This window comes from Osmerus eperlanus, chromosome 9 (genome assembly GCF_963692335.1).
Source record: "Osmerus eperlanus chromosome 9, fOsmEpe2.1, whole genome shotgun sequence".
NCBI classification, from domain to species: Eukaryota; Metazoa; Chordata; class Actinopteri; order Osmeriformes; family Osmeridae; genus Osmerus; species Osmerus eperlanus.
In genome coordinates this window covers 15,602,600-15,612,772 of record NC_085026.1, presented here as the reverse complement: position 1 = coordinate 15,612,772, position 10,173 = coordinate 15,602,600, and positions in this window count along the sequence as shown.

Genomic DNA, 10,173 nt, shown 5'->3' with positions numbered 1-10,173 from the left:
GGTCGTGCATGCGAGCACGCAAACACTTGTCAGCGGAGTCTCTACGCCCCAGCTCCGCTGAGAAGGGTCTCTCTCATCACGTCTCTCCTCCCGCTCAGTCTCTCCTTCGCTCAGCTCTTCCTTCTGTCTTCACTCCTTCTGTGTCCACAGACCCTTCATCTGGAACACTGTCGTCGTTAAAACTTGGTTTTTGTTGAGGTTTTTATCCAAACGTTAGGGGTTCGAAGGCAGGGAGAACATTCCTGAGAACATTGTCTGTCTCATAGATTTTGAGCTAATTAGAGCAACTTTTCCGAAACCTATTTAGCAAATATCCAAAGTTGAGATCCCTGTGAGTTGACAACCCCTTGCTGTGTTCCTCAGAACTACCGTAGGTTTCATCTTTTCAGCTAATCGTTGAGTTGATGCGTGTCGGGGGTTTAAAATGTCAACAATACATCCAAATGAAAACTAATAACTGTTTTTCTGAAGATGTATTTCAGCTTACATAAATGAGCAAATGATTGAGCAAAGGCCACAGCTATCTGTCTGCCTGCTCTATCCATCTCTCTTCAGATCCAGGCTTGTCATGGAGGTATGTGTGCTGCAGGCTACAGAAGGATCCTGAAGCCTGAGGGGAGCCAGTCTCTGACTTTAGAACAGTCTGTGCACCTGTTACCCTTAGCTAGGGGGAGAGATCTAAATACCTCCCTCCACACCTCCCTCTTCTGTTCCTCTGTCTTTGTCCTCTTCGTCTGTCCAGACACTCTGCTTCCTCACCGTGACAACACACAAATCAAATCAAAATTTATTTGTATAACCCTTTTTACACGGAAGCATGTCACAGAGGGCTTCACATACGCCCATAGAACTGCCCCTCAACAAACCTAAACCGTCATGGAAGACAAGGAAAAACTCCCAGAAAAACTCACTGGAGGAGAAAACATGGAAGAAACCTTGGGAGGAGCAATTCAGTGAGAGATCCCCTCCTCCAGAGACGGTTGGTGAAAGAGAGGTGCAGAACAGGGTTAACATAGTCATACAATGACACACACACACACCACGTCGCATTTGATTCATTTTTCCAAACTGACGTGGGAACAGTGCATGTAGAAAGTGCAGTGGAAGATCAAGGATCAGAAGTGTGGATCAGAGGATCAGAAGGGAGTCAGGTGGCCGAGCGGTTAGGGAATCGGGCTTGTAATCAGAAGGTTGCTGGGTCGATTCCCGGCCGTGTCAAATGATGTTGTATCCTTGGGCAAGGCACTTCACCCTACTTGCCTCGGGGGGAATGTCCCTGTACTTACTGTAAGTCGCTCTGGATAAGAGTGTCTGCTAAATGACAAAAAAATAAATAAATAGTGTGGCTTGGTGGTCAGGGTCAAAGGACAGGCTGAATTTACTAGCTGCATCACAAAGTAACCTAACCCTAACCCTTTCAATAGGCAACAACTAAAATCATACTTCAGTGTACTACAACAATGCTACAATAATACTACAATCCAACATCTCAATTGCTTAGGTATGTAGCGACAATAACATCTCGATTTCGATGGTTAGCTAATTAGTGTATCACTACCTACAACTAAAAAATGTTCATCACTTGTGTTATGTGATAGTGAGAACTAGTGAGTCATTTCGAGTTGGGAGAGAGGCTAGGTGGGACTGTTTAAGCCTTCCTTGACCCGAGACAGGTGCTTTAACCTCTGCAGGTGAATAGGGAGGTCTGTGTGGAGGATCCTGGCAGTCAGGGTGTTTGTTTTAGAGAGAAAGCAAGTGGTGAAGGAAGCCCTCTCCCCTCCTCTCCCCTCCCCTCCCCTCCTCTCCTCTCCTCTCCTCTCCTCTCCCCTCCCCTCCCCCTCACTAGCAGAAGTATACATATCAAAGGCCCTACATTGCAACACACATAACATTTTAGGGGGTTGTCTATGGGCAGATGAGGATATGTGGAAATGAAGGGAGGGTGGGGACAGTTCATGCCCCAGGGGAGTTAGGCCACAAACGGTGTTGCCCAACCATGGAGACCAGAGAAGGGGGCTATGGAGTGGGTGCTCTGGGTCAGGGCAAGATTTACATTTACATTTAGTAATTTAGCAGACGCTCTTATCCAGAGCGACTTACAGCGAGTACAGGGACAATCCCCCGAGGCAAGTAGGGTGAAGTGCCTTGCCCAAGGACACAACGTCAGCTGGCACGGCCGGGAATCGAACTGGCAACCTTCGGTTTACTAGCCCGATTCCCTAACCCGCTCGGCCGCCTGACTCCCAAGATATGAGTATGATGCAACAGGCCCTGGAAAACGTTTGGACTCCTTCATCCCACACTCTCTATTGCCCCATGACAGACCTATGAGACCATGACAGACCTATGAGACCATGACAGACCTAGCTCTATGACAGGAATGTAGGATCATGACAGGCCTATAGAAAAATGACAATGGGAATTAAATCAAATAAAAAAAATCAAATAAAAATGTATTTGTATAGCCCTTTTTACAAGCAATGTCACAGAGGGCTTCACCTACGCCCATAGAACTGCCCCTCAGCCAACCTCAACCCTCAAGGAAGACAAGGAATTACTGTCCAAGTTGTTCACAGAGCAACCCTGAGCAGAGCAGCCCTGAGCAGAGCAACCCTGAGCAGAGCAAACCTGAGCAGAGCAGCCCTGAACAGAGCAACCCTGAGCAGAGCAGCCCTGAGCAGAGCAGCCCTGAACAGAGCAACCCTGAGCAGAGCAGCCCTGAGCAGAGCAACCCTGAGCAGGGAAAACCTGAGCAGAGCAGCCCTGAACAGAGCAACCCTGAGCAGAGCAACCCTGAGCAGAGCAGCCCTGAGCAGAGCAGCCCTGAGCAGAGCAGCCCTGAGCAGAGCAACCCTGAGCAGAACAGCCCTGAGCAGAGCAGCCCTGAGCAGAGCAGCCCTGAGCAGAGCAACCCTGAGCAGAACAGCCCTGAACAGAGCAACCCTGAGCAGAGCAACCCTGAGCAGAGCAGTCCTGAGCAGAGCAGCCCTGAGCAGAGCAGCCCTGAGCATAGCAACCCTGAGCAGAACAGCCCTGAGCAGAGCAGCCCTGAGCAGAGAAGCCCTGAGCAGAGCAGCCCTGAGCATAGCAACCCTGAGCAGAGCAGCCCTGAGCAGAGCAGCCCTGAGCATAGCAACCCTGAGCAGAACAGCCCTGAGCAGAGCAGCCGGTCCAGATAAAGGTAAAAATGTATTTGCATTTTGGCTAGGTTTTTAGGTCATTCCTCTTTGGTGCCATCACAGCTGTTAACCTCTCTCTTTTTCTCTCTGTGTCCTCTGTCTTTTTTTCTCTTTCGTTCTTTTCCTTGCATGCCTTTCTGTCTCTCTCTCTTTCTCTTTCTCTATGTCTCCCTCTCTCTCTCTCTCTCTCTCCCTCTCTCTCTCTCTCTCTCTCTCTCTCTCTCCCTCTCTCCCTCCCTCCCTCCCTCCCTCTCTCCCTCCCTCCCTCCCTCCCTCCCTCCCTCCCTCCCTCCCCCTCCTTCAGTAGTGGACCAGGACTGAGGGATCAGACAACACCAGCAGACGTGCAGGAACCAGAGAAGTTTGGTAGAGGTGAGAGATGGAGACGGGAGATAATCCCTCCTGTCACACACTTACATGTTACACACAACCGTCTCAAATATCTCCGTCGCTACATCACCTGACACACACACACACACACACACACACAAGCACACACAGAAACCATAATAAAGTAATGCCAGTCAATAGTATAAAGCCAGACACACAAAGACAAAGGTGATACTGCACCTTGAGTTCAGGTGACAGAGAGTATCTGAGCAATAAGATGCAAGAGCAATACTTGATGATCCAATGACAGAAGGTACACAGAACACAACACACACATGTTTAATATGTCAGAGAACATGCCTGCGGTCTCACTGTAACCATGCGATGGATTGGATATAAATCCAACATACATAAACGTGACTTGAGATACATTGTTCCTTCTGGGCTGAATTCATCAAACCTTAACCACACACCTACACACTTAATCCCTGGTATCAGGGGGTCACACCACTAATCTACAGGAATATGTCAGGGAGCGGGCTCACACACGCACACACACACCCAGAGAGCAGTCTCATCTCCATAGCTGGTTTCAGCCTGGGCCCAGCCCTCTCTCTGCAGATAGAAGTCTTTGTTGGTTGCCAGTACTATAGAAGTGCAGTTTTGATCATCAGCTTTCAATCTCCTGATCTCTGCTGGGCACAGAGTTCAGGCAGTAAAACTCACGTAGAATCTGACACCAAGAGTTACAAGTCTCTCTCTTGTAGATGAGAAAACTCTCACGTTGAGTTAATTTAATTCTTGCGTGCGCGCGCTTGTTTTACTCTCTCGTCACATTGTCAGATAGACAAGGAGAGCATGTAAACAGAGCATGCGGCACCATCCCTTCACTTATGATAAACATCTCTTCATCATTCCGCCATCCCAACTTTCCCCACACCATCTGTCTGTCTCTCTTGTCATGGTTGAGCTCTCATATTCCCGTGGGATAGTAGAGTCAGACAGTTTTCCAGGGGCTGTTGCCTCATCATCCCAAGTGAAGCAGAAACATGTTCAGACCACCACTAGTTCACCCCCCCCACCACCTGATACACCTCCAGGATCATTCAGGAGAGAGCCAGCCCTTGAACAAGCCCACTAGCTGCTAACACACACACACACTCACAGAGGTTCATACACTCCTTTCTCTGTTTCTGTCTTGTTTCTTGTAACCCTTACATCTGTTCCCTCTCTCTTCCTCCCTCCATCCCTTTCTCTCTCTCTCCCTCCCTCGATCACTATCTCTCCCTCCCTCTATCACTCTCTCTCCCTCCCTCTATCACTCTCCCTCCCTCTATCCCTCTCTCTCCCTCCCCCATCACTCTCTCTCTCTCCCTCCCTCCCTCTATCACTCTCTCTCCCTCCCCCATCACTCTCTCTCTCCCTCCCCCTATCACTCTCTCTCCTTCCCTCTATCACTCTCCCTCCCTCGATCACTCTCTCTCCCTCCCTCTATCACTCTCTCTCCCTCCCTCGATCACTCTCTCTCCCTCCCTCTATCACTCTCTCTCCCTCCCTCTATCACTCTCTCTCCCTCCCCCATCACTCTCTCTCTCCCTCCCTCCCTCTATCACTCTCTCTCCCTCCACCATCACTCTCTCTCCCTCCCTCTATCACTCTCTCTGCTTCCCTCTATCACTCTCTCTCCCTCTATCACTCTCTCTCAATCCCTCTATCACTCTCTCTCCCTCTATCACTCTCTCTCCCTCCCTCTATCACTCTCTCTCCCTCCCCCATCACTCTCTCTCCCTCCCTCTATCACTCTCTCTCCCTCCCCATCACTCTCTCTCTCCCTCCCTCTATCACTCTCTCCTTCCCTCTATCACTCTCCCTCCCTCTATCACTCTCTCTCTCTCCCCATCACTCTCTCTCTCCCTCCCTCTATCACTCTCTCTCCACCTCTCTCTTTCCCTTTCTCTTTCTCTGCATCTCTCTATCTTTCTCTTTGCCTCCCTCCAGCCCTCTCCCTGCTTCTCCCATCCCTCTGTCTCTCTCTCCACCCCCCCCCCCCCCTCGTGTCGAGAGTTGCACCCAGTTTCAGTCTGCATGCCCCAGCTTGCCTTCAAGTCAAAGGAGATCTTCCTCTCTGTGTCCAGGAGACGCCTCCAACTCTGCGATGACAGAAAAGCTAAGACGAGGTGTGATGACATCAGTGGGTTTGACCGGAGTATGAATGCAATGCAATGTGCTGATGTATCCTGTGTTAGTCAATCACAGATTGATCCAGGGCTACAAACGATGCTCGGCTAAGATATTCTCCTTTATGAATGCAAGCTACAAAATGTTCCTTTGTAATGTAATGTGTTTGGATGTGTCTGAAAGCCGTTGAAAGCTTGTACAGTGAATTGATCATTAGTTTTAATATTGTCAATGTTGATGTGAAATAGCAAGGCTAGAAGACAGGAAATTAACAGGGTGAAGGACTTGGTATTTAAGTGAGATAAGGAATGGCTGGAATTCTGACAATGTAATGGGAATATATGATTGAATTACTGTAAAGTGAATAGTATAGTACAAAGAGACACTATCTACCCAGCTATGGTCTGCCTAAAGGCTGCTAAGTGGAAGGCTGTGTCATGCTAGCACACTGTCTGCCCAGCATTGGCCCTGCAGGACTGGGATTAGACAGACGTGCACCTGCCATTGTGCCTCCTGAATGAATACACCTGTCAGAGAGAAGGGAGGGATGGATAGAGAGAATGAAAGAGGGAGGCAGGGATAGGGGGATTACCTTGAAGACAAATGCTGCTTGTCATGTTAAAAGAAACACAGATCAAGATGTAGGGTGAAAGGGGGTATGGATGAGGTGGGAGGAGGAGGAGAGGGCGGAGGAGAGGGCGGAGGAGCACAGGAGGAAGGGAGGGAGGGAGGAGGGAGAGAATGTGTCTTCTGCAACAAGTCTAACCTGAATCTTAAGCTAACAACTGCCTGTGATTGCTGGGTGCTGAAAAAATGAGGGAACAACCAAACACAACAGACTAAAATAATTAAACAGTATTTTGTTCTTCCTGAGGTCTGGCCCCTTGTAGCCCTCCAAAAGCTCTGGTTCCAGACAATTCCTTGTGAGACAGACACCAGTCATCCAGAAACAGCCCAATAGACCCCAGCCACCCAGAAACAGCCTTGCAGGATCAGACTGACAGTGTGCATCCGGGGACAGCATGAGACTCACAAGACAACCATGACTGTCTTCATGCCACACTGGCTGCTTGACAGGCAGCAAACAAGCAGGCAGAATCCTCCTGTTCACACACACACACACACACGCACACACACACACAATAAACATACACACAACAACACATATATAATGAGAGAGAGAGAGATACAGAGAGAGAGAAAGAAAGAAATATATACTACATTTCATTTGACTGAAACTGTTTGTGAGAATCAAATGTAAAAGCCCGAAATGCTATTCGGCATGCCCAAAAAGTGATACTTAAGTACAGCACATCCCTTGACCCCTCTCATCTGAGTTCACCCACAACAGGACTGATTACAGTCATTATGCCCTTAGGGTCGTCCGTCAGACACAAGCCCTCTCCCTCTAATCGTTAGGTAGGACTGTTTCAGATCAACCTCCTCAGCCTAACAATACCTGGCTGACAGGAGACTGGGGATGAGGCTGGGGCTGGGGAGGAATCTGGGGCTGGGCTGAAGCTGGGTTTGAGACTTGGCTGGGGCTGAGGCTGGGGCTGAGGCTGGGGCTGAGGCTGGGGCTGAGGCTGGGGCTGAGGAGGACGCGGGTGCTGGGACTGAGTCAGGGGTGGGGTGAGGCTGGGGTTATGGTAGGGGTGGGGTGAGGCTGGGGTTATGGTAGGGGTGGGGTGAGGCTGGGGTTATGGTAGGGGTGGGGTGAGGCTGGGGTTATGGTAGGGGTGGGGTGAGGTTGGGGTGGAGACAGGGGCTGGGGCGGGTTTGCCTGGTACTGAGGGGCAACAGAGTAACAGTTCAACAGCCTCATGGTGGCCTTGTGTTGCATGAGACCTGGGATCCATGTGTGATTGGAGCCTGATTCAATAGTGTCTTATTTATATTAGATTTATATGGCTGTTAGAATGTATAATGATAATACTTTCATAATTGGTAATGAAATGACTGAACAGATGCTTTTAATCCTGCGACCCCTCAATCTGCAGTGAAACGCGTTACCGCAGTTTGAATGACAGCAAGCTCTTCTCCTGTCTGGCCCCCCAATGGTGGAATCAACTCCCCACCTCCATCAGAGACACTGACTGTCTCCCCACCTTCAAGAAAAGGCTCAAGACACACTTGTTCCGGGAGTACAACGGCACTTAGGAATGCTTGGCTGGACCCGATGTTAGTTTCCTCCAGGATCACAATGACTCTTATTGAGAGACTTGTTGCTCTTGTTGGTTAGTTGTAATGGATTTAAATTCTTGTACTTGCTGTGAAATATTTGACTGTTGATTGTTTTTCTACAGGTACACTCTTGCACTTTTTGAGGTTCATATTGTTTAATTGTAACTTGTTTAACTGCATGCTCTTATGGTTCTTCCCTTTGGCACTTATTTGTTTTTTCCCAATGTATGCTTCATGTTTTGGCTGCTCGCAATGTTTGGGGCTATCTCGTTGTTATGATCAGTGACCTATGCACTTTTGTAAAGCTCTCTCTTGGAAGTCGCTTTGGATAAAAGCGTCTGCTAAATGAATAAATGTAAATGTAATGTAATGTAAGCAGAAACAATACTGATGATTTAACAGTAAAATTACATCCAATATGGAAAATGTTGATCATCTTTTATACGTGCACATTCCAAACCCCAATTTGTCATTCAAAAAACATTAAAAGTCCACTCAAGTTATAGGCATGCGTGACAGTCACAAATATTCAGTGAACGTTCCTAATATCGTGACTGTCATTGTCACAGATATGAATCACTGCTAGGCACTCCATTCAGTGAGGGAAGACAAGCTTGAACAAGTCAAGGATTTTAAGGAAAGCCAGTTCTGCCACCTTCTCTTCCTAACTAAAAACGTTCTCGTGCATAATGATACCAGGCTTGACTTCCACGGCCAGGCCTCACAAGGAAACCAGCCTTCCTCTAAAACAGTGGCCTACTGTACGATGACAAATCCCTTCCTTCGTCTCCTGATCTCCTAACGTACAGGCATTCTTCAGCTGTGAGATATTGGCTGGTTTGTTTGCTTTTTAAAAACCGGCTTGCCGGCGAGAACTGTTAACTCTGACATCTTTGTCACCAACGTCTGTGCATTCCTCTGGAGAAGGTGGGTAGCACCCACGCATGGCAGCAATCGGGCAGGGGAGGGGGGCGGGAGAGGGGGGCGGGGGAGGAGGCGTACAGCGGAAGATAACCCAGACCCTTCTTCTAACCCCTGAAGCATCTTTCACCAACAACGCCAGGCTAAAAGCACAGGTTTTGAAAAAAGGTGAAAAAAAGTAGTTTTCAACGTTTCAATGCTGCAAGAGGCAGGTTTGTTCTAGATCTTATTGATGAGGAAACGTATTTGCTACATGTTAGAATGGTTCATATGAGACTGGTTTATGCTAGTAACTAGTCTATGTTAGTGACTGGTCTTAATGACTGGTCTATAATAGTAACTAGTCTATGTTAGAGACTAGTCTTAATGACTGGTCTATGCTAGGCCTAGGGGCTGCTTCATGCTTGACAATAAGAACTGACCTATACTCGGGCCCTGGGGGACATTCACTTCAAAGACAGCTTCAGAGTCATGGAAATTCCTGTGTAGATATAGAAGGGACTGCCACAGGCTGGTGGTGGGCAAGCAGGTCCGACCAATGCAGACATCTTTACAGCAAGACTCAGACACACCTATCGGGCAGTGAATAGCTTCAGGACCTCCACAAGCATTTGCATGCATACAGACACACACACACACACGGGTGCGTAAGCACCCACATAAGCATATTTCGTATGAGACTATGGACACTATCAGCACATATTCACTTCCTGTGGTCTGTAATCAGTGTCATACATGTGACTATAATAACATGTTGCACTTTGACAGGACATACTGACTGTGGATTGACTGCTGACTGGGCCAACAACTTGACAGGTGTAATTGAGCAGTGCAAGGAAAATAAGTTTTGAAGTTTACAAGAAAAAGGAGCTTTGCAGGGAAATAGCTCTTTCTGGTTCTCACTGTGTGCATATTATTATTGTGTATGTCCAGTGTGCCCCGGGCGAGCAAAAGCGCATGTGATCACTGCTCTACGTTTCTATCTGTATAATTATCTGTACTGTTACATTTGATATTGTATTCATTCTACAGATGCCAAACCCTAAGAGTAAAGGAATGGTCTGAATTACCGGTAGCCACATCGCATTGAAACCACAACTCAGTTGCCAGTTACAGTGAACAAACGAATCATTATACAACGCAGCAATAGCGTGTCGACTAAGGTGTCTTATTAAGGAAAAAATACAACTGTAGTGGAATAATAACACTACAGTTGTATTTATTACAGTACAGTGCAGCAAAAACGACATACTGTAAGTGTAACATCAAAGACTTTAGTAAATCTAATCTATCCAGACTGTGGAACAAAATAATCTACTACAGATATCCATCAGCACAAGGTGAAAAAAAGTGGCTCTAGACAGGGTCGTTTAAAAAACTT